The 25,981-nt window shown below is 40.5% G+C and overlaps 1 protein-coding gene across 2 annotated transcripts in view; it reads right to left on the bottom strand.

Moving 5' to 3' along the window:
* BTD (biotinidase) overlaps positions 1-25,981 on the bottom strand; it is a 45,606-nt gene that overhangs the window by 12,032 nt on the left and 7,593 nt on the right. Inside the window, exon 1 of one of the 2 annotated variants that reach the window (XM_009201757.4) lies at positions 10,835-11,134. The exons of the other annotated variant lie outside the window; for it this stretch is intronic. The gene's annotated coding sequence lies outside the window, so the exon portion shown is untranslated. Of the gene's footprint in view, positions 1-10,834; positions 11,135-25,981 lie in introns of those variants that run through there. 2 annotated transcript variants of the gene reach the window in all.

The following is a 25,981-nucleotide window of genomic DNA, read 5'->3' as shown; positions in this document are numbered from 1 at the left end:
CTGCCCTCTATCCACACAAACACACGACAGGTCAGCCATCCGTAATGTCTGTGATTGTCATGACCCTAATAACACAGCTTGACTTTCCTGACCATCAAAACCTGATGAATTACAATTCTCCTTGCATTTCTTTGGTTAGTAAAAAATACTATGGATAATTCTCCCTCGATTCACAACAAAATTATTTATTTGGTGCCAAGAAACTGCTGACTTCTACATAAATGCCAATAGCTACTTTCTTTTATAGACAAGCAAAGTCTCCCAATAAAAGCATGTTATTTTTCCTCCTTGAACTTGAGAATCGCCACTGCACATTATCACTTTCTTAACTCCATCTCTGTGACTCCAAAACTCTTGCTCAAAAGCCTACTCATTTGGAAATAAAATCCTTTTTGCAGTGATAAAATGCAATTTTCTAGAAAATAAACTACAAATTTCCAGAAAGTAAACTCAGTTTCATAGCTTCTACCAGAAAAGACTAGAAGTAAATGATACTTCTGTGTGTCTCCTCCTACCTCCCAGAATAGGAATGTTTCTTTCTAAACAGTGTGTGTTACTGAGTGTTTGAGAGTAAATAGTCCAATTCTGCCTTTAAAAATCAGGCTGGCCTCCCAGCTGAAGCATCCTCTCAGGCAGAGATTTACTGGGTAGTGTGCCAAAGCCAGGCCACCTGCCCCTGGAGATGTCCTGGGGCTGACCAACTGCCCAGGAATCTGGATTAAAAGTCAAGATAACAAAGACAAATCCAAGAATCATACTGCTGCCCTTTAAAAAGAAAATGACACCCTGTCCAAGTCTCGACTCATAACTCCTGTGTTTGCATTTTAAAACCAAACTCCCTCAGCTACAAATTTATTTATTTTTTTGTCAAAAGTTCCAGAAACAAACCAGTTATTTTCATCAATAGACTAAGAACCAGAAATGCTCATCTTGGCAAAATTAGATATTCCTCAGAATGAGAAGTATTCTCCCACCCCAACCCTGCTCCATCTCAAACTGTTACTTCTTTCCCCAGGGAATAAATGTACCATCCAAACAGCAAACCCCAGGATTTGTTGCCATTCATCTGGGACACTGTAAACAATGTTTTAAGATAAGAACAAGGAGCTTTTGAGTGAGTAGTCATGAGTTTTTGAGTAGAAACAAAAGTATAATTGATAAGTTTTCTTATCTGAATTTTGCCTCTAAAGACAAGCAAGGAATAATTTAAAATGTCTCAGAAATCCATTTTTCCATTCCATCTCTGGTTTCACAGTGATAACAGAGAGCGGTTTTTGGGGCGAATTTTCATCTTCAAAGTCATACTGACTATTTCTGAAGTATAAGGCAAAGGCCTCACTAAGAGCTGTGGAAACTGAGGCCAGGAGAGGAGGGTATGAACCAGTCCCCAGTGGAGGCAAGTCAGGAGTGCCTGGGGCCAAGAGTGGCATTCACATTAATTACATCTCTTTCTCAACTGAGAGCTGGGTACTACCGATGTTGGGGTACAGAATATTTGTTTAAGCCTGAAGAACTTGCAATCCAGCAAAACACGGAAACCACAGAACCTGCAAGGTATCACATTTCTTTCTATCTTGAGAAAATAAAATTTATTTTACCAAAGGAGCCTAGTAGGAGAGCTCTAAGCAGCAATCATTTGTGTGTGAACAAAGGTAGGTCGATAATAAGAGGTTATGCAGATTCAACCAGGTATTCATGCTTGAAAGAACCAAGCTTAATGAGGTAGAAGAGAATGAGTAATTACAACAAAAATAGGTCTAGTCAGCTGGCCCTCAGTATCCATTGTTTCTGCATCCATGGATTCTACCAACCTTGGATTGAAATTACTGGGGCAGGAGGGGGAGAGGGGAGTCCAATAAAATAATAGCACAACAATAAAAAAAAAAAGCAATTTAAAAAATACAGTACAACAATTATTTATATAGCATTTAGATTGTATTAGGTAGTGTAAGGGATCTAGAGATGATTTGAAGTGTACAGGAGGAAGTGTTTAGGTTATACGTAAATTCTACACTATTTGATATAAGGAACTTGAGCATCTGAGGGTTTTGGTATCCACAGGGGTCCTGGAACCAGTCCCAACAGATACTGAGGGACAACTGTACATCAATTTGCCCTTCCCAAAGAAATATTTTATCCAAATTAGCAAATGCTGCTTTTCTCTCTTTGGCATCACAGATACCTTCTCAGAAAAAAGTAAACAGGGCCAGCGGCAAGGACTCTGAAGGACTCAGCAGGCTGCAGCGGGAGGTGCTCAGTTGTAAAGTGGCAGGACTAGAGGTAGGACTGGAGGGGCCCAGCCTTCCGGCAGCTACCAGGTGCTGGCCCATGAGGTTATGCACAGGACGACTGGGGTGTGGGGCTTCCCTGGGAACAAGGGGCCCTGGAAGTCATGGGGTTCTTGGAAATACAGCAGCTGGCCCATCTTTAGAGCTGGTCAGGACCTGGACCATAAAGAAAATGGTAACTAGAGGTGTGACATGGTGGCAATGTACTTGCTTTCATTGAAGGGCATCTGACATAGGAGAGTAAACTGCAGGAAGGGCCCAGTGTGAATGCACAGTTGAAGCGGCGACCATGTGCATGCCCTCTGAGACGAGGGCCTTGGTTCGTGGGGTACACTGAACCCCACTTCCAGGGAACAACAGAACCAGGAGGGTGCTGGCTTCAGACAGCCATGCAATTCCCAACTGTGGGCCAGCCCCAGGGGTAGGTGTCAGGGGTCCAGCAGTGGACAAGACAGACCCTTCCTCGTGGGGCCCGTGCTCTGGATAACCATGTCAGATGGTGAGTAAGTGCAAAGGAGAAATGAGGCAGTGAAGGTGGTAAGGCGAAGAGAGGGGGACAATTTTAAGCAGTGTGGTCAAGGAAGGCCTCGATGAGAGGGTGATGTTTGATCAGAGGCCTGAAGGGGGTTCAGGAGGAAGTCACGTGGGTCTGCGGAGTGACAGCACAGCAGGCAGAGAGCCTGAGGCAGGAACATGCCTCACAGGTGCAAGAAACAGCAAGGACGACAGGGGGCTGGAGCCAAGGGGACAAGGAGAAAGTGGCAGCAAAAGGAATCACAGAGAGAGAAATGACAGGGACCTGCCCAGTGGTCTCCTAACATCCCCCTGCATTTGTCCTCATCCTCTTCCATTCTGGACTCATAAGAGCAGCCAATGAGATCCAGAGAAAGCGTGAGTCTACCAAGGTGCACCTCTGAAACTCTTCCAGTGACTCCCCGGTTCATGCAGCGTAGAAGTCAAAATCCTTACAATAAGCCAATAGGAAGCAGCCAGGAGACAGGAAACACTTGGCAGGTGGGGAGAGAGGCAGAGTGGCATCTTGAAGCAAGCATCCTGATCTCAGATGGCCCTACAGAAGCTCTGTTTCTCATTTCATAAGGAAAACATTCCCCCAACACCACTCCTGATCAGGAAGGTTCTTTCCATCTAAGAGGAAAAATCAGTCTCAATTACATGGAAATGTATTTTGTATAAATTTGGTAACATGTCAATCACTAGATATTTTTACACACAAGGGATTTTTCCCCACCTTGCTAAATGATTCATCTTAATAATTAGCTATGTTTCCTTCCTAGTCATGCTATTACAATAGTGTCTTCTGCAATAAGATGAAAGGGATTATTATTAAGCCATTCTTAATAATTTCAGAGGCAGATATATACATTAAAAATATTTAAAAGATACATAAAACATCTTTTAAAATAAAAGTTCTTGTCATTCTTTACTTGTCAGGGAGAATAGCAGTCCTATGATTGGGAAAGGAGGCAGGAAAAGTTGGCAGAGGAAATGTCACATCCTGTGGAACAAAGCCTGAGGGACCTGCTAAGTCATTAGGAGTCGGCATAGTATACATTTCTATGTGTAGTGACTGAATGCCAAGAAAAACATTGGGAAGTTCCAACAGTTTTTAAATTATTCTCATGAATTTCGTGACTTCATTGTCTAAATTATTTTACATAAACAGGAGAAATAATGTCTATCTCCACCTAATTAATATGATCTGAATTTAAAGAAATCACAAAAACGATCTTTTATTTCCCAGAAAGTCTTCTCTTGCCTCTTGTTATCTGATTGTCGCATCTGAGCGTGCTGGTCATGAGCTTGTCCGTGACTGGCCCCGGAACAAGAAGCTCCACAATGGTTCTCGCGTGGGCAGCTTTGTTTAAACCCACCCACTACCAAGACGTTTGATGTCTTATTCGGAAAGGTCAAGTGTAAACACTTGTGAGTGGCAGCTGATATTTAAGCCTGAACTCACCAGCAACCGTGAATAAGTTATCAAGCTAATATGTCCTCTGAGTTGAGGTGGTAAATTGTAATTTCACTTTTTAAAAAATTCCAGCTATTATTTTCAAAAAAGAGAATGATATACAGAAGTGTAACTGTGCACTGTTCCTTTGATTAGCCAGTTTCTGCTCCACTGGCTAGAATAATTTATCCTAGGAAACTAAATGTGCAATCAAAGGATCTTGACATTTCAACTGAAACATGTTATCTTTCTTTTCCTCAAATGAGAAACTGCCTTCACAATTTAAGTCAAATAAAACTTCTTCCTGAAATACCCAGGTATTTAATGTAAGAAGGCTTTTTTTGCATGTGGAATTTGAATAACAGTCTGTCTTTCACTTTCTGTAGACAGAAGGAACCCCAGCGGAGACGGATTCTCAGACAGTTGCTACTGCCACTCTGTGGACAAACTGAGTATCATTAACCCAAGTGGCTACGCATGTGACCTTAGGTATCGCGATAGCAGAGACATTCTTAAGCAGTAAATGGATGGCTTTTTCCCTCCTTTCCTTCTCCATTTCTAATACTTAATCTATCTCTTTTACAGTTAAAGAAGACCCAGAAAGCATTCGATTTTCAAGATTTGAGTTTCATGAAAGCTGTTTTTTATTCACCACACTCCCACAATGGCATCTTTTATATTCACAAGTTCGAATTCGTTGCAATTTCATAGAATATGACTGGATGTAAAAAGTGATGCTGTCCATTCCCCTGTGACACACAGCGTCTGCCTGGGGAAATCTGTCTGAATGAAGGGATCTACAATCAATGCCACATTGCATTTTACATGCAACATAAGCCATTTGAATATCCATTATTATTATTTTTTTATCTTCCTGCAACACAAAGCAGAGAAAGCAGATGGTAAATATCCCATTTTCATGGGGAGGGAAAACTCCAGGACTGGTTAGTAATGAGAATGAGACTGGGAGCCAGGTCTCCCGGCTTCTGGTCCAGCCTGCCTAGTGCATGCTGAAGAACCAGGGCAATTTAGTGGCCAAGCTTTAACGACCACTGCGGAGGTGAAACCCTGTCTGTACTAAAAATACAAAAAGTTAGATGGGCGTGGTGGCACGTGCCTGTAATCCCAGCTACTCAGGAGGCTGAGGCAGGAGAATCGCTTGAACCCGGGAGGTGGAGGTTGCAGTGAGCCTAGATCGCACCATTGCACTCCAGCCTGGGCGACAGAGTGAGACTCTGTCTCAAAACAAAACAACCACTGCAGAGTCTTCAATATGCTGTGGGGGAAGTAAGCAGAAATTTCAAGGTAGCTCTCCCAAGGGAGATTCTGGGTGATCAGACCAGAGCAGAGGGTCTCAAATGTAAGCATGCCATCAGAGTCACCCGAGGACTTGAACACACAGATCTCTGGAGCCCATGCCTGAAAGTTTTGATTGAGTAGGTATGGAATAGGGTCTGAGAATCTGCATTTTATGGCAAATTCCCAGGTGATGCTGATGCTCCTGGTCTGAGTCACACTTGGAGAAGCACTTGAGGAGAAGATAAAGGAATGTATATCCTCTATTCTGACTCCTATCTTTGCCTTATGTCAAAGAAAGATAGGAGTCAGAAACATCATCTTCATTTCTCAGGTGCCTCTCCAATAGGGCTGATAGAATTTGGGCAGATTTCAAAGTGTTTCTACCATATTGAGTGAAAATAAGCAGCAAAGAAAGCATTAAACACTCAAACTAGAGGGAAAAATCTCCCTAAGCAACTTGATGCAGGTCAGTTAAAGGACTCGGTGCTTGTCTTAGCCATGGCAGGAATACCATTGAAGAACCCGGTTGTTATTGGTTTTTGCTTAAAGTTCCTGATTTTAAAAAAGGTGGGGGGCAATATGGTAGACTAGATAATCTGAAATATCTTTCAACCATATCCTGCAAAAATGGAACAAGTTATTTTTAAATGCATATTTGAGTTTGCAGGAAAGTTAAAGGAAATCCTGAGTGGTCGAAAATGAACTGTGAAAAAGTTTTAAACTATTGATTGGAGACCTTGACCAGGCAGCAAGGGAAATACACACACATAAAGCTTTTCCACCGTCAGTCAGTCCTGGGACACATGAATGGTGGGGGCACTTCTAGCTACTCTGTTCTTCTGGAATGCTTATGGTTTCCAAAAACCATCATCGAATTCTCTGAAATGAGTTTCAATGAGTGTCAGCAAGGTATTGCTTTTAAAAGCCTTTGGGAAATTTCTCCCCCATTTCCTTCTTGGACTACCTGAAAGAACCACCTTCTAGATAATGTGGACCTGAGGGCTTGACATCCAGAAGAAAAAAAACCAGTGCGTGGAAACTGTGACGTCCTAGAACCACATGTCAAAATTTTCAGGGAAGATGTGCTCAGAAATGTGGGCAATGTGATGGCTTTTTGTGATCATTAAACGTATGATGGACACAATATTGCTGATTGTATAGTGCATACAACATCTCTAGATGTATGATGGGTGCAACATAACTGTATGATGGATGCAACCTCACTAAGCCTGTGGTGGATACAGAATCTCTAAGCCTGTGGTGGATACAGTGTCACTACATCAAGTCCCATTACCCTTGTGCTCATCTCTGCCAGTACTCAGGAGTGAGAAATGCAGATGAAGATGGTCAGGATGCAGAGAGTGGAGAACAATGTGGTGGGTAATAGGGCCAAGGAACCCTGTTCCCCCAAATCAAAAGAATAATCCTTGAGGCCAGGCATGGTGACTCACACCTGTAATCCCAGCACTTTGGGAGGCCAAGGTGGGTGGATCACCTGAGGTCAGGAGTTCAGGACCAGCCTGGCCAACATGGTGAAACCCCAACTCTACTAAAAGTACAAAAAAATTAGCTAGGCATGGTGGTGGGCGCTGTAATCCCAGCTACATGGGAGGCAGGGGAATAGCTTGAACCTGGGAGGCAGAGGTTGCAGTGAGCCGAGATCATGCCATCGCACTCCAGCCTGGGCAATAAGAGCGAAACTCCATCTCAAAAAACAAAACAAAACAAAAGAATAACCCTTAACAGGATAGCTAGAAACGCCAACACTGGATGACAGTAGAAATTATGAAGGAAACAAATTAAAAAGCTGAAGTAAACCACAGTGCTGGAAATAACATGCCAAAGGCCACCTTCGCTCGTGCAGAGGCCAAGAGGTATATATTTGGGAGAGGCATAGTCAAAATTACCAAGAGAGGCCAGGCATGGTAGCTCATGCCTGTCATCCCAACACTTTGGGAGGCTGAGGCAGGAGGATTGCTTGAGCCCAGGAGTTTGAAACTAGCCTGGGCAACATGGAGAAACACTGTCTCTACCAAAAAGAAAATTTTAATTAGCTGGGCATGGTGGCATGCACTTGTAGTCCCAGCTACTTGGAAGGCTGAGGTGGGAGGATCCCTTGAGCCTGGGAGGCAGGAGTTGCAGTAAGCTGTGATTGCAAGACCCTGTCTTAAGAAGAACAGCAAAAAGCAGGCAAAAAGCAGGGGATCCTGGTGCTGTAGCTTCTGAGAACCTGTGGAGGTGCTCTTGATCCATGTGTGGTAGGAAGCACGGTGAGGCGTGCAGCGGCTGCTCAGAGGTGTTTGGTTGGAGGGCAGAGCTCAATCAAGAATGATGGTAACCTTTCCAGATCTATTCACCAACCTGGCTCTCTTCTTCACCCACGGCATGCCAGATGCGTAGAGAAATGATTAGTATCTCTATCTTTGCCTCTCTTCCTGGAGGCATTGGATATTTTGGTTTTCTTCTGCTTTGGTCAAATGAGTAACTATTGGCATGCCTTTTTTCCTCTGACAGATGGTTCCAAGTCAGCCATAGCTGCATTCTGGTTCTAACACATTTCTGCATTCTGGCCCTGTGCCATCTAGACTCTTAGTAGGACAGACATATGACTAGCTCCCCTACGTCCTATAGCTTCTTTTTTTTTTCTTTTTTGAGACAGGGTCTTGCTCTGTCACCCAGGCTGGAGTACAGTGGCGTGATCATAGCTCGCAGCAGCCTCAAACTCCTAGGTTCAAGTGATCCCTCCCCAAGAGCCTCTCAAGTAGCTGGGACTACAGGTGCACGCTACCATGTGTGACTAATTTTTAAATTTTTTGTAGAGATGGGGTCTTGCTATGTGGCTCAGGCTAGTCTTGAACTCCAGGCCTCAAGCAATCCTCTCACCTAAAGTGCTGGGATTATGGCTGTGAGCCACCATGCCTGGCCTCTGTCCTATAGCTTTACCTGGCATGAAAGTCCGAGGCCTGCAGAGCTGGGGCTCCCTGAGGGTGTTGGGAGTACAGGGTTGCATACCAGAGGCTTCAGTGTCTTCCATGATAGTTGTAGGTGCAACATTCCTCAGCACTAGAGGCAAAGCAGAGGATCTTCTAGCGCCTTTTGTGAAGAAGTTACTCTTAAAGTAGGAGGGGACTGATACTCATAGCCAGGATTTTACCCAAATCTGTTCTGACCAAAAGCCCACATGCTTTTTAATGCAACCACACTCAAAACAGTGGTGGTGGTGGGGGAGGTTGATTGAATATGATACTAGGATGACTAAATAACAATAGGAATAATAGCATCTTAGGCCATACACAAAAATATACTCAAAATCAGAAGCTGAATATCAAATGTTAGAAAAACTAGCATAAATTAGAATTAGGTATCAGATACTTGAAACGACTTTCTAAAATTTGGAACAATTAAAAGAAGAAACAGATTGACAAATTAAAATTTACATGTCAAATATAAACATCAAGACAACACTTATAAACAGGCAATGAACAAGAACAGATTTTAACAAGAAAATAAATCATAAACAAACACTTTGGAAGGCTTTGAATTTATGTACAAAATAAAAAATTAAAACTGGTACTACTCAAAATATTTTGAGTATACTAAGGGATAAACTAGTATAGTGATAAAGAATAGCAATGTCTTCCTAGTATAAACAAGCTTGAAAACTCATATGATGAATCACAAACAGTGTATTTCTGGGATTTTATCTTAGGAAGTCATTCAAAAGAAGGAAAAAAGGTGTTTGCTGAAGTAATGGCATACCATGGAGATAAAGAATACAGGCTTTTGATCTTCCGCATATCTGAGTTGAAATCCTGTTCTGATGCTTACTTGTTACATAATCTTGTTATATTTAACATAACTAAACTTAAATTCCTTCCTCAATAAGTTGAAATAAAAACATCTGATGTGGCTGGGTATGGTGGCTCACATCTGTAATCCCAGCGCTTTGGGAGGGCAAGGTGGGAGGACTGCTTGAGGCTAGGAGTTCAAGACCAGCCTGGAAAACATAGTGAGACCCTCTCTATAAAAATGTGAAAAACATTAGCAGAACATGGTGGCACACACCTGTAGTCCCAGCTACTTGGGAGGTTCAGGTGGGAGGATCACCTGAGTCCAGGAGTTCAAGACTGCAGTGAGCCATAACTGCACAACTGCACTCCAACCTGGGCAACATAGTGAGACCCCCATCTCTACCAAAAAAAAGTTAAAATCCGATATAAAATGCCTCATGTTTAGTAAGTTGAGGCTAGCTGAAACTGAAGAATGAATCCCAACAGAAGACAGCTAGAAACAAACAATATCCAATAGGAAGAAAATTAGGAAAATGAATGAATATCAGTCAGGTGGAATATTAAACAAAAATTTAAAAAATAATTGTGAAGATTCTGAAAATAAAATATGCTTAAGGTGTGCTAAACACTTAATGAAAATTTTTATACATTTACTGTGATAATAGCTAAGTTAAAATGTATGCATGTAAACAAAGATTGAAAATCAATGTGAATAAATTAAAACATGAAGGTTATTTTACAAGGATTTAAAATGTCTTCTTCAGTGTTACACTGTTTTTCTAATAAATGAAAACCATAAGGAAAAAAAATAAATTAATGGCTGACTTCAGGTTTTCAGTCCAGCCTGTAAGGAGCTTGGAAGTTGCCACTCCATCCTAACAGGAGGAACACTAAACAAGCTGAAAACCAACAACTCTTCCTAGATATATCAGAGAATTGATGTCACAGGGCAAACTGCTGTCCCCAGTATTAGAGAAACACACAAGTGAATTCAGAGTCACAAGTTACCAAAGCACAAACCCACAAGCAGAACCTCCACAGGAAAACCTAAAATGCAACTGATGAATTGCTGGACGCTCAGGATGAGTCAGTTAAAAAGTCCAGAGGGGGCCAAGCACGGTGGCTTACGCCTATAATCCCAGAACTTTGGGAGGCTGACGTGGGCAGATCATGAGGTCAAGAGATCGAGACCATCCTGGCCAACATGGTGAAACCCTGTCTCTACTAAAAATACAAAAATTAGCTGGGCGTGGTGGTGTGTGCCTGTAGTCCCAGCTACTCAGGAGCCTGAGGCAGGAGAATTGCTTGAACCTGGGAGGCGGAGATTGCAGTGAGCCAAGATCATGCCACTGCACTCCAGTCTGGCAAGAGAGCGGGACTCCGTCTCAAAACCGACAGATAAAAAATAAAAATAAAAATAAAAAATAAAAAAAACTCCAGAGGGGCCCAGACTTAGATGGAGACACCCACACTTTTGTAAGTTTTACCTGTAGGAGCTCTACCAGGTTCTCACAACGAAGACTGGAGTAAAAATCCTCCCATGCTTCTGCCAGAGGAAGAAGGAAAGTAAAAAAGCATTCTGGTCTTTAGCAGGCCTCTCCTCGAGAGAAACTGTTTTTACCTGAGCCTAACTTATTGGGGTTTTATCAAAGCTTAACTGACCTGGGGGAAGGGAAATACCGAACTCTAGCCCCATTCTGTCCCACGTGAGTGGAGCTGGGGGCTGAGAAGCACTTATAAAGTTCACAGTCCAGAAACACTGGCTCCCTAAAGACTGAGGCCTAATTATAAGACAATAGAACACTTTCCCTCCCACCACATTTCAATTAAATGCCTTTTTACTGCAGTGCCTTTACTCAATACATCGTGTCCAACTTCCAACAAAAAATTACAAGGTATACTTAAAGGTAAAAAAATTGAGTTTGAAAACAGAGCAGGCATCAGAACCAGAGTCAGGCCAGGTGCAGTAACTCATGTCTGTAATCCCAGCACTTTGGAAGGTCAAGGTAGGTGGATAGCTTGAGGCTACGAGTTCAAGGCCAGGAGTTCAAGACCAGCCTGACCAACATGGTGAAACCCTGTCTTCACTAAAAATATAAAAATTGTCCAGGCATGGTGGCACATGCCTGTAGTCCCAGCTACTTGGGAGGCTGAGGCACAAAAATTGCTGGAACCCAGGAGGTGGAGGTTGCACTGAGCTGATATCACACCACTGCACTCCAGCCTGGGTGACAGAGCAAGACTTTATCTAAAAACAAACAAACAAAACAAAACAAAAAAACCAGAAGAACCAGAGTCAGATATGGCAGGGATGTTGTAATTATCAGACTAGCAATTTAAAATATATATGATGAATATGCCAAAGGCTCTACTGGAAAAAAACAAAACAAAACAAAACAGACAACATGCAAGAACAAATGGGTAATCTAAGCAGGTAGATGGAAATTCTAAGAAAGAATCAAAAAAGAAATGCTTGAGATTAAAAAACACTAACAGAAATGAAGAATCGCTTTAATGGATTCATTAGTAGATTGGACATGGCTGAGGAAGGAATCCCTGAGCTTGAGAATATGACAATAGAAATGCCCAAAACTGAAAAGCAGAGAGAAAAAAGACTGAAAAAAAGGAAAAAAAATTAACAAACAGTGGAACTACAAAGGTTATAAATATGTACAATGGGAATACCAGAAGGAGAAAGAATAGAAGCAATATCTGAGGCAATAATGACTGAGAATTTCCCCAGATTAATATCAGACACCAATCCACCAAGCCATCAGACATCAGACCCAGGAAGCTCAGAGAACACCAAGCAGGTTAACTTCCAAAAATGAAAATAAAAAATAAAAAAAATGCATGCAGGCAAATCATATTCAAATTGCAGAAAAGCAAAGATAAAGAAAAAAATCCTGAAAGAAGCCAGAGGGGAAAAAAACATCTTATATATAGAGAAGCAAAGATAAGAAAGATATCTGACTTGTCGGAAATCATGCAAACAATAAGATAGTGATGTGAAATATTTAAAGTGTTGAGAGGAAAAAAGTACCTACCTAGCATTGTATGTCTGTATTAGCCCATTCTCACACTGCTATAAAGAACTACCTGAAGCTGGGTAATTTATGAAGAAAAGAGGTTCCACAGGCTGTACAAGAGGCATGGCTGGGAGGCCTCAGGAAACTCAGAATCATGGCAGAAGGGCAAAGGGGAAGCAAGCACATCTTCACATGGTGGCAGAAGACAGAGAGAGCTAAGTGGGAAGTGCTACACACTTTTAAACAACCAGATCTCATGAGAACTCTGTCATGAGACAGCACTAGGGGGATAGTGCTAAACTGTTAGAAACCATCCACATGATCCAATCACCTCCCACCAGGCCACACCTTCAATACTCGGGATCACAATTCAACATGAGATTTGGGTGGGAACACAGAGCTAAACCATATCAACATCCTACAAAATTAACCTTCAAAAGCAGAGAAATAAGATACTTTCAGACAAAACCATGTGACAATATCACATAAAATGTTCAATTAAAACACCAAAACTCGGAAAAAGAGTGGAAGACAAAAACAGGAACAATGAACAAAGGCGGCAAGTAGAAAAAAGTAACAAATATGGTAGATAATAATCCAATTATATCAATAATCACTTTAAAAGTCAATGGTGTAAATATATCAAATCAAAACAAGAGATTGTTACAGTAGATAAAAAACATGACTCAACTATATGTTGTCTACAAGAAACCCACTTTAAATATAAAGACACATGTAGATTGTGTAGTAAATGGATGGATATACCATCCTAATAGTAACTGATATGGTTTGGCTGTGTCCCCACCCAAATCTCACCTTGAATTGTAGTAATCCCCACGTGTCAAAGGTGGAGCCACGTGGAGATAATTGAATCATGGGGGTGGTTTCCCGCATACTGTTCTTGTGGTAGTGAGTAAGTCTCATGAAATCTGATGGTTTTATAAACAGAAGTTCCTCTGCACAAACTCTCTTGCCTGCTGCCATGTAAGACGTGACTTTGCTCCTCATTTGCTTTCTGCCATGATTGTGATGCCTACCCAGCCATATGGAACTGTGAGTCCATTAAACCTCTTTCCTTTATAAATTACCCAGTGTCAGGTATGTCTTTATTAACAGCATGAAAACAGACTAACAGTCATCAAGAGAAAGCAGGAATAGCTATATAAATTTCAGACACAGCTGACTTTAGACCAAGGAAAGTTATCAGGATTAAAAAGTGGATCACAAAAGGGGTCAATTTAATAAGAAATAAAAATCCTTAATGTACACGTGTCAACACTGGAGCATCAAAATACATGAGGCAAAAATGGACAGAACTGCAAGGAGAAACAGATGTATCCACTATTATAATTGTAAACTTCAACACTCATCTATCAGTAATGGATAAAATCCAGAAGGCAGAAAATCAGCAAGGACATAGTTGAATTCAATAGCACCATCAATCAACTGTATACAAGAGACATCTATAGACTACTTCATCTAATAACAGCAAAATACAGATTCTTCTCAAGCTCACATGGAACATTTACCACGACAAGACACACTGTGAGCCATAAAATGCACCTTAACAGATTTAAAAGAGTAGAAATAATACAATGTCTGCTCTCAGACCACAGTAGAATTAAACTAAAAATCAATAACATAAATTTAGCAGGAAATACCCAAAATACTTAGAAATAAAACCACACAGTTCTAAATAACAAATGGGTCAGAAAAGAAATCTCAAGAGAAATGTACAAAAGAATTAAGATACAAGATTAGTAGTCTAAAGTTTTACTTCAAGAAACTAGAAAAAGAAGAGCAACTTAATTCTAAAGCAAGAAGAATGAAAGAAATTATAAACACTAGAGTAGAAATCAATGAAATGTAAAGCAGGAGACCAATAGAGAAAAATGAAACTAAATTCTGGTTCTTTGAAAAGATCAAGAAAAATCAATAAGCCTCTAGCCAGGCTAAGAAAAAAAAATAGAGAAGACACATATTACTGACATGAGCAATGAAAGAAGGCACATAACTACAGATCCCATGGACACTGAAAGAATAATAAAGGAATATTATAAACAACTTTATTCCCCAAAATTTGATAACCTAGATGTCAATTTAAGAAACTGATGTCCAGGCATGGTGACTCACGCCTGTAATCCCAGCACTTTGGGAGGCTGAGGCAGGTGGATCACCTGAGGTTAGGAGTTGGAGACCAGCCTGGCCAACATGGTGAAACCTCATCTCTACTAAACATACAAAAATTAGCCGGGTGTGGTGGTGGGCACCTGTAATCCCAGCTATTCAGGAGGCCGAGGCAGGAAAATTGCTTGAACCAGGGAGGCAGAGGTTGCAGTGAGCCGAGATTGCACCACTGCACTCCAGCCTGGGCGACAAGAGCAAAACTCCATCTCAAAGTAAAGAAAAAAAAAAGGAAAATGATAACAAATTCCTTAAAAGACAGAATTTGCTAAAACTCACATAAGAAAAACAGACAATCTGAAGAGGCCTATATGTATTAGACAAATTGAGTCAATAATTTATAATCTTTTAAAACAGAGATCACCAAGTCCAGGTGGGTTCACTGGTGAATTCTACCAAACATTCAGAAATAAACCATACCAATTCTCTACTATCTCTTCCAGAAGACAGAATCAGAGGGAATACTTCTTAACTCATTCCATGAGGGCAGCATTACCCCAATACTGAAACAGACAAAAACATTACAACAAAAGAAAACTACTGTGAGGATTAATTTTAGATGTCAACTTGAATGGATTAAGGAACACTGTAGAAACCTGGTAAAGCATTACTTTTGGATGTGCTTGTGATCAGCATGAGAAGGTGAGTGTGTGAGTCTAAGTGGATTAGGTAAAGATGAGCCACCCTCAATGTGAGCAGGCACCATCTAATAAGCCAAGAGCTAAGAGAGGGAAAAAAACAGAAAAAGCAAGTGTGTTGATTTATCTGCAGGAGCTGGGATATACCCATCCTCTCCTGCCCTGGCCTGTGGACTCCAGGACTTGCACTAGCAGCCCCCTGGGTTCTCAGGCCTTCGGCCTTGGATTTAGTTATGCCATTAACATTCCAGGGTCTCCAGCTTGCAGATGGCCTGTCATTGGACTTTTCAGCCTCCATAATTGTGTGAGCCAATTCCTCTAATAAATCTCTTTCGTATATCTCTCTCTATATATCCCTTTGGCACTGTCCCTATTACAGGAAGTCAGGGACCCCGAACATAGGGACCGGCTGGAGCCGTGGCAGAGGAACATAAATTGTGAAGATTTCATCTTTATATGGACATTTATCAGTTCTCAAATAATACTTTCATAATTTCTTATGCCTGTCTTTAATCTCTTAATCCTGTTATCTTCATAAGCTGAGGATATACGTCACCTCAGGACCACTGTGATAATTGTGTTAACTGTACAAATTGATTGTAAAACATGTGTGTTTGAACAATATGCAATCAGTGCACCTTGTGAAAGAACAGAATAATAGCAATTTTTATGGACTCCTGCAGAACCCTCAGGCTTACTAGGGTTGCGAAAACTCAGCCCTAGTAAATTTGTGGTCAGACAGGTTCTCTGTTCTCGAACACTGTTTTCTGTTGTTTAAGATGTTTATCAAGACAATATGTGCACCGCTGAACATAGACCCTTATCAGTGGTTCTGCTTTTGCCCTTTGCCTTGTTCCCACAGAAGCATGTGATCTTTGTTAGACCCTTATCAGTGGTTCTGCTTTTTGTCCTTTGAAGCATGTGATCTTTGTACCTACTCTCTGTTCTTACACCCCCTCCCCTTTTGAAACCATTAATAAAAACTTGCTGGTCTGAGACTCAGGCGGGTATCACAGTCCTACCAATATGTGATGTCACCCCTGGCGGCCCAGCTGTAAAATTCCTCTCTTTGTACAGTCTCTCTTTATTTCTCAGCCGGCCAACACTTATGGAAAATAGAACCTATGTTGAAATATTGGGGGTGGGTTCTCCCAATATCTCCCTAGAGAATTCTGACTAATACAACTACAGAGCAGTATCTCTCATGAATATAGATGCAATAATCTTTAGCAAAATCCTTGGGTTGGTGCAAAAGTCATTTGCCATTACTTTCAATGGCAAAAACCACAATGACTTTTGCACCAACAAATATTAGCAAATTGAATCTCATAATCCATAGAAGAAATTATACACCATGACTAAGTGAAATTTATCTCAGGTATGAAAGGTGGGTTCAATATTTGAAAATCAGTTTATGTAATCTATCACATTAACAGGCTAAATGAGAAAGATCACATGGCTCAGGAGGTGGAGGCGGCAGTGAGCTGTGTTCGCACCACTGCACTCCAGCTGGTGCGACACAGTGAGACCCTGTCTCAAAAAAAGAAAAGAAAAATCACATGATCATATCAATAGATGCAAAAAATAGATGTCAAATAGATGTATTTGACAAAATACAATACCCATTTGGAATGATAATAACTCTCAGTAAACTACAAATAGAGGGGAACTTCCTCAACTTGATTTTAAAAAACCACCTACAGCTAACATCATAGTTAGTGGTAAGAAACTAGAGCCTTTATACTAACATTAGGAACAAGGTAATGATGCCCCCTCTCACCACTGCTTTTCAACATCATACCGTAAGTCCTAGCTAATGCAAAAAGCAAAGAAAAGATACAGACTGGGCAAGAAGAAATAAAACTGCCTTTGTTCTCAGATGAAATTGTCATTGATGTAGAAAATTGGAATGAATTAATAACAAATCTCTGTAATAAGTTATTATACCATTGTTGTAGGATACGAGGTTCATATGCAAACATCAATTTATTTCTCATATATCAGTGAAGAACAGTGGACTTTTAAATTTAAAACATAATACTATTGGCTGCGCGCAGTAGCTCACGCCTGTAATCCCAGCACTTTGGGAGGCCGAGGCAGGTGGATCACAAGGTCAGGAGATCAAGACCATCCTGGCTTACACGGTGAAACCCCATCTCTATGAAAAATACAAAACATTAACCAGGTGTGGTGGTGGACATCTGTAGTCCCAGCTACTCAGGAGGGCTGAGGCAGCAGAATGGCGTGAACCCGGGAGGCGGAGCTTGCAGTGAGCCGAGATCACGCCATTGCACTCCAGCCTGGGCGACAGAGCGAGACTCCGTCCCACAAGTAAATAAATAAAACGATAACATTATTTATATTTGTACCCTACATATGAAATATTTAGGCATAAATTTTTTAAAAATGTGTAAGGCCTGCGTGAAAAAAACTACAAAACTCTGTTGAAAGAAATCAAAGCAGCACTAAATAAATGCAGAGACTCAATATTGTCAAGATGTCAGTTCTTGACAACAACTTGATCTATCGATTCAACACAATCCCAACTGAAATCCCAACAAGTTATTTTGTAGGTATCAACAAACTGATTCTAAACTGTATATGGAGCAGTGGCTTATGCCTGTAAGCTCAGCACTTTAAGAGGCAAGGCAGGAGGATCATGTGAGGCCAGGAATTTGAGACCACCAGCGTGGGCAAAATAGAGAGACCGTATTCTCTACAAAATTAAAAAAAAAAAATTAAGTTAGCTGTGCAAGGCAGTGTGTACCTGCAGTCCTGGCTACTCAGCAGACAGAAGTGGGAGGATCACTTGATCCCAGGAGTTCAAGGTTATAGTGAGCTATGATCACTCCACTGCATTCCAGCTTGGGTGACAGAGCAAGACCTGTCTCTAAAGAAATACATAAAAATAAATTGCATATGGAGAGGTAAAAAGACCAAGAATGGCCAACACAATATCGAAGAAGAATGAAGTCAGAACACACACTACCAACTTCAAGACATTATAAAACTGTAGTAATCCAGACAATATGATATTTTACCTATTGGCCAAAGAACAGACAAATTGATGGAACAGAATAGAGAATCCAGAAATAGACCCACATAAATACAGTCAACTGGTCTTATTTATTTATGTGTGTATTTATGTATTTACTTATTTTACAGATGAGGTCTCGCTGTGTTGCCTAGGCTGGACTCACATTCCTAGGCTGAAGCAATTCTTCCACCTCGGCCTCCTAAAGAAAACTATGGAACTCTACTGAGCAGCTGGGACTACAAGTGTGCACCACTGCACACCAGGCTGGAGTCATCTTTGACAAAGGAGCAAAGGCAATGTGATGGAGCAAAGACAGTCTTTTCAACAAATGGTGCTGGAACAAACGGACACCCACACGTAAAAAATAAATCTAGATAAAGATCTTATACCCTTTACAAGAAGTAACTCAAACAGATCATAGATCTAAATGTAAAGTACAAAACTATAAAACTCTTAGAAGATAACATGGGAGAATATCTAGATGACCTTGCATTGGGCAAAAAAGAAAGAATTGATACACTGGACTTCACTAAATGTAAAACTTTTGCTCTGCCAATGAAACTGTCAAGAAAAGAAGAAGATAAGCTACAGACTGAGAGAAAATATTTGCAAAAGATTTATCAGTTAAGGCCGGGCGTGGTGGCTCAAGCCTGTAATCCCAGCACTTTGGGAGGCCGAGACGGGTGGATCACGAGGTCAGGAGATCGAGACCATCCTGGCTAACACAGTGAAACCCCGTCTCTACTAAAAAATACAAAAAACTATCTGGGTGAGGTGGCGGGCGCCTGTAGTCCCAGCTACTCGGGAGGCTGAGGCAGGAGAATGGCGTGAACCCGGGAGGCAGAGCTTGCAGTGAGCTGAGATCCAGCCACTGCACTCCAGCCTGGGCGACAGAGCAAGACTCCATCTCAAAAAAAAAAAAAAAAGGTTTATCAGTTAAAGGAATGTTATCCAAAATATCAAAGAACTCTTAAAACTCAACAATAAGAAAGTAAACAACTTGATTATAAAATAGGCAAAAGGCCGAGTGTGGTGGTTCACGCCTGTAATCCCAGCACTTTGGGAGGCCAAGGCAGGCGGACCACGAGGTCAAGAGGTCGGAACCATCCTGGCCAACATGGTGAAACCTCGTCTCTACTAAAAATACAAAACATGAGCTGAGTGTGGTGGCTCGTGCCTGTAGTCCCACCTACTCGGGAGGCTGAGGCAGGAGAATCACTTGAACCCGGGAGGCAGAGGTTGCAGTGAGCCGAGATTGCACCACTGCACTCCAGCCTGGGTGACAGAGTTGGACTCAAAAAAAAAAAAAAAAAAAATTAATTAATTAATTAAATAAAATAGGCGAAAGATCTGTATAGACATCTCACCAAGGAAGATATACAAATGGCAATAAACTTATGAAAAGATGCTCAGCATCATATGTCCTTAGGGAATTGCAAATTAAAAAAATCAGACACCACTATGCACCTATTAGAATAGCCAAAATCCAAAACACTGACAAGACTAAATGCTTAGTTTGGTAGAAGGAAAAAACAAAACAATTTTGTTTTTGAGATGAAGTCTCGCTCTTGTCCCCCAGGCTGGAGTACAATGGTGCAATCTCGGCTCACTGCAACCTCCGCCTCCCGGGTTCAAGTGATTCTCCTGCCTCAGCCTCCCGAGTAGCTGGGATTACAGGCACCTGCCACCCCACCCGGCTAATTTTTGTATTTTTAGTAGAGACAGGGTTTCTCTATGTTGGTCAGACCTGTCTCGAACTCCTGACCTCAGGCCTCCCAAAATTGCTGGGATTACAGGTGTAAGCCACTGCTCCTGGCCCAAAACAATTTTTAAAAAGACTAAATGCTGTTGAGAATATAGAGCAACAGGAAGTCTGGTTCATCGCTGATGGGAACACAAAATGAGACAGCCACTTTGGGAGGCAGCTTGGCATTTTCTTACAAAATGAAAAATACTCTTATCATATGATTCAGCAATCATATTCTCTGTATTTACCCAAAGGAGTAGAAAACTTATGTCTCCACAAAAAACTGCACAGGAGTGTTTACAGCAGTGTTTTTCATAGTTACCAAAACTTGGAAACAATCAAGATATTCTTCAGTAGGTGAATGGATTTATAAAGTGTGGTACATTCAGACAATGGAATATTATTCAGTGCTAAAAAGAAATGAACTATCAAGCCATGAAAAGATACGGAGGAACCTTAGATGTACACTATTAAAGGAAAGAAACCAATCTGAAAAGGCTACATACTGTATGATTCCAATATGTAACATTTCCAGGGGTGGAAAAAGCAAAATTGCAGAGATAGTAAAATGATCAGTGGTTGCCAAGGGTTAAGGGAGAAAGAAGTGAATCCTAATGTAAACTATGGACTTAACGTTATAACAATGTGTCAATGCAGGTTCACTGATTATAACAAACACACCATTCTAGTCTGGGATATTGATAATAGGGAAGGCTATGCATGTATTGGGACAGGGAGTATATGTAAACTTTGTGCTCAATTTTACTGTGAGCCTAAAACTTCTCTTTTGTGGCATGGGAGTTAGAATTGTTAAAAAAATTGTTTATAATGTACCAGAGATGACAAAAGCGAAAAAAAGAAGATGAGGCATGGAAGACATACATAATGTTCCATGATATTTCTTTTTTTTTTTTTTTTTGAGACGGAGTCTTGCTCTGTCGCCCAGGCTGGAGTGCAGTGGCCGGATCTCAGCTCACTGCAAGCTCCGCCTCCCGGGTTCACGCCATTCTCCTGCCTCAGCCTCCCGTGTAGCTGGGACTACAGGCGCCCGCCACCGCGCCCGGCTAGTTTTTTTGTATTTTTTTAGTAGAGACGGGGTTTCACCATGTTAGCCAGGGTTGTCTCGATCTCCTGACCTCGTGATCCGCCTGTCTCGGCCTCCCAAAGTGCTGGGATTACAGGCTGGAGCCACCGCGCCCGGTCTGTTCCATGATATTTATTATTGGAATTTCAGAAGGGGAAAATACAGGCTGTGTGCAAAGGCTCATGCCTGTAATCCCAACACTTTGGAGGTCAAGATGAGAGAATCGCTTGAGGCCAGGAGTTCAAGATCAGCCTGGGCAATATAATCTCTACAAAAAGTAAAAAAGTATTAGCTGGGCATGGTGGTGTGCACCTGTGGTCCCAGGATCTCAAGAGGCTGAGGTGGTAGGATTTTGAGCCCAGGAGTTCAAGGCTGCATTGGGCTATGGGTGTGCCACTGTACTCCAGCTTGGGTGACAGAGCAAGACCTTGACTTAAAAAAAAAAAAAAAAAGAGAAAGAGGGAGAAAATACATAAAATGACACATGACACATTACACATGTTTGAAGGTAAAATAGGTGAGAATTTTACCAATAAAACACAGAAATCCATAGATTCAGGACAACCAAAAAGAAATCTACACACAACATAAAGAAACCAGAACACCAAATACTTTAAGAAGAAAAAAATCTTAGACGTAACCAGAGGGAAGAGAGATTACCTTTAAAGACACAGTGACTTGAAAATAGCAGACTTTTCAAGAGTAACAGTAGAAGTAAGAAAACAAAATCTTCAATGTGCTAAGAAAAAATAACTGTGAACCAGAATGGCCTTGTTCACACATAAACCTCCTACAAATAAACAGTAGAGGAAAAACTCACTCAAAAATGAGTAAATAAAAAGCTCAAGATCTTTTGAAAGATACCATAACAAAGGTTATACCCCCAAAAATTGCCACAATGCAAATAAAAAGTGTGACAAAACATTCTGCCATGAGTGAAAAAAAACACTGCTTATATTAAATAAAAGCACAAAATAGACCAAGACGAGAGAATTAAAAGATGAAAGGGAAAAAGGGGAGAAGGGGAGGAAAGGAGGGGAAGAGGAGAAGGTGAGGAGGGGAACAGGGAAGAAGGGAGTGGGGAATAGAAAGCGGGGAGACAGATGAAATATTATCTGGCAGAGCTTAGGAAAGAAACAGAAGAAAAAATTAAAACGTCAAGAAATTAGGGCAAAGACAGAAGCAGCAAAAGCAATCAGAAGATGCTGTAAATAAATAAGCAATATGAATGGAAATACAGAATTGAAAAGGAGTCCACAGGAAATGATAGACAGGGAGAACAGGTGAACGAGATCCATCTATGCATAATTGGAAAATACATAAAAGAAAAAAAAATAATATGTGGTGGACACACCCTAAGGTGACTCCTTGTATAATCCTCTTTTCTTGAGTGCAGGTGGAAATTGTGCTCTGTTCTAACCAACAGAATCTGACAAAGGTGAAGGGCTTTCACATATGTAGTTAAAATCCCAAGCCAGTTAATCTAGTTAATCAAAAGAGATGATCCTGCTGGGTCTGACTTAATCAGGTCTTTAAAAAAAGAACTGGGGTGCTGCAAGATTTCAGATATACTCTCTCCCCTGCTGACCTTGAAGAAGCAAGCCACCATGAATACAACTGCAAGGAAATTCATTCTTTCGACAATCAGTTGAATTTGGAAGAAAACTCAGCCTCAGATGAGACCATGAGGCCAGCTGACAACTTCACTGCAGCCTTGTGAGATGCTGACCAGAGGATCCAGTAAAACTATGCGCAGACTCCTGACACATAGAGACTTTGAGATAATAAATGGGTCTTGTTTTAAGCTGCTAAATAGGTCGTAGGGTAAATTTTTATACAACAATAGACAACATATAATGGAGCAAACAAAATATTTAAAGATGTAATTGAAGAAAATTCACCAGAAATAAAAGCATATTTCAATTTATAGACTGAAAAGAGATAGCAAAACTCAAGAAAGAAAGGAACAGAAGGTCAACATCAGCAGATGGCCTAGTAAAATTCCTGATCTTCAAAGATAAAGTAAGAATCATTTGGGAAGCTAAATAAAAAGATCAAGGGCATTTATTAGGGGCAAAAAATCAGGCTGTCCTCATACTTTACTACAATAACACCAATGCCAGTAAAAGCCTATAGAATCCTTCTGGAAAGTAAAACATAAGCCAGAAATTATATATTATGCCAACCTATGGTTGAAGTAAAGAAAAAAAGCCAGATAATAGGTACGAAAATGTAAGAACTCAGGGAATATTATTCTCATCGGCCTCATCAGCCTTTGAAAAAATGCATAGAGGGTAATCTTCGGCTAAGTAAGAGGTGAATGGAAAAACTGGCAAGAGCCCTGAATATAAAATAAACATAAGGATTATGTTTATAGAACACAGTGCAAATGTTATTAACTCTGGCAGTGTAGAGATTGTAAAACTAACAAAAGATAGTAAGAGTGAGGAAAAGAGTAATGGCATGCTCAAGAAAGCAAAAGGAAGGAAATAAAAATAAGACTGGAAATTAAATTAGAAAACAGAAAAATGAGAGAATGAATAAGTATGTCCAAGGAGTTGTTGTTTAGAGGAAAAAAAAGGTAAAGACAAATGATCAGCTAACCGAATTAAGAAAAAAAGAGACACAAATATACAAAATAAATAATAATAAAGAGAAATCTATAAATGCAGAAGAAATTTTCAAAATAAAGAATAATCACCTCATTCAATCCTATATTGATAAGCTTGAAAATTTAGATGGGTAATTTCCTAGAAAAAATATATATATTTGTTTTTTCTTTTTCTTTCTTTCTTTCTTTTTTTTTTGGAGGCAGTCTCACTCCATCACCCAGGCTGGAGTACAGTGGTGCAATCTCAGCTCATTGCAACCTCTGCCTCCTGGGTTCAAGCAATTCTTGTGCCTCAGCCTCCAAAGTAGATGGGATTGAAAAATATATTTTTATCAAAACTTCAGATAAAAGAAAAAAACTAAACCTTGCCAACAATCATAGAAGAAACAGTTATCAAACAATCATTCCCTCCCATCCTCCACCCTCAAAACAGGCCCAAATAGTTTCTAGAAGAATTCTTTCTAACCATAAAGGATAATCAAATAATCCTAATGCTACTCAATGTGTGCGAGAATATAGTAAAAGAAGGCATTTTTTCTTATGAAGTGATACAAATCTGATAATAAAACTGACAAAGGCAAGAGTCATATAGGACCCAGGATCCCTCTCTTTCTGGGCCTAACTTCTTGGCATGTAGCTTCCACCTTCAAAGTCATCTTGCGGTTCCAAAATGCCCTTCTGCAACTCCAGTTATCATGCTGTACAGGGGAAGAGTACAGAGGGTACTTGCCAGTTTCATCAGCTTTCCTAAAAGCCCTGCCCAGTGACTCCTATTTAAATTGCTTTGGCCCATGTGTGGACACGTGACCACTCCTAGCTACAAGGAAGGCTGGGCAATGTAAACCACATTATCACCCTGAATAAAATCAGGATTTTTTCAGGTAAAAATACAGGTGGCCCAGTTAAATTTAACTTTCAGATAAATAAGTATGTTAGAACATACTTATACTACAAAAAATTATGCATTGTTCATCTAAAGTTCAAATTCACCTGGGAGTCTTGGTGTCCTGTTTTTTTTTTTTTTTTCTAAATCTGACAACATTACCCATGAGGCATCAAGCAACCATAACGCTGACTTTTATAGTCATCACTTCTTTGTCTTTTAAAATAGCTTTATCACCCAGTGTGCATCCCTAGACACGGTAGTTTAGTCTTGCCCACTAAAAAAACTCTGTATCTTTTAAATCTCTTTTAATCTAAAGTTTCCTCTTCCACCCCTTCTAGTTCCTCAAAACTAATATAATAAACTAGATGGCTTCAAAAGAATGAAGTCCAGGGACTACTTGTCCTACCAACATCAAGACTTATTTTAAAAATAGAGAAATTAAGATAGTGTGGGATTGGTGTTAGGATAGGAAAAGAACAGAGTACAGAAATACATCATAAATGTGTGAGCATGACATTCCACAGAGGGGAAATTATGTGTCACTGGGATGAGAATGAACTATATTATGAATGGTGCTTGGACAACTGGATGTTATGGTAAATTGACTATAAAAAAGGCCAGCAACTGCTCCCCTCTCTGTATCCATGTTCCATTATCATGTAACTTTAATGCCTTTAACTCAGAGTCTGAGCCCAGTCACATAACTTGCTTTGGCTAATGAGATGTTAGCAAACACTGCACATAGAGGCTTGCACAATGAGGCTTATTCCCTTTTGCAACCTGCTGCCATCAAATGAAGAAGGCCAGCTAGTCTGCTGAGTGGTGAGAGCTTTGTGGCTCATTGGCAATATGCCTGCTACCCCAGTGGACAACCAGCTAACCTCCAGGGGCTGAGTGACTCAGCTCACTGGCAACTGACCACCAGACACACAAGTGAGCCCAGTAGAGCCCAGCCTCATAGGAATATATGTTAAATAAATGGTGGTTCTTTTAACCCACTAAGTTTTGGGGTGGTTAATTACACAGCAAATCTAATTGACATATATTATATGGATTCCTACTTCTCAACACACAAAAATCAATTCCAGGTAGAGACTTAAATATAAAAAATTAAACTTCACACTTTTTGATATCCAAAAAAATCCTCATAACCTCAGGTTAGAAAAGTTTTCTTTAGCAAGTTACAAAAACAAAAAAAAAAAATAAGGAAAAAGAATTGTCAAATGTGACTACAAAAAAACCCTTTATACCTCTACAATCACTATTAACAAAGTTAAAAGACAAATAATTAGCGTTCAGAATACATAAAGGGCATCTACAAATCAAAAAGCAAAAAATAATCAAATAAGGAAATGGGCAACAGATGTAAACAGTTAATTCACAGAAAAAGAAACACGCATGGCCAATATATATATACA

The sequence above is a fragment of the Papio anubis genome, chromosome 2 (assembly GCF_008728515.1).
Source record: "Papio anubis isolate 15944 chromosome 2, Panubis1.0, whole genome shotgun sequence".
NCBI classification, from domain to species: Eukaryota; Metazoa; Chordata; class Mammalia; order Primates; family Cercopithecidae; genus Papio; species Papio anubis.
Note: the sequence above shows the minus strand (reverse complement) of the source record. Positions and strands in the feature narration are given on the sequence as shown.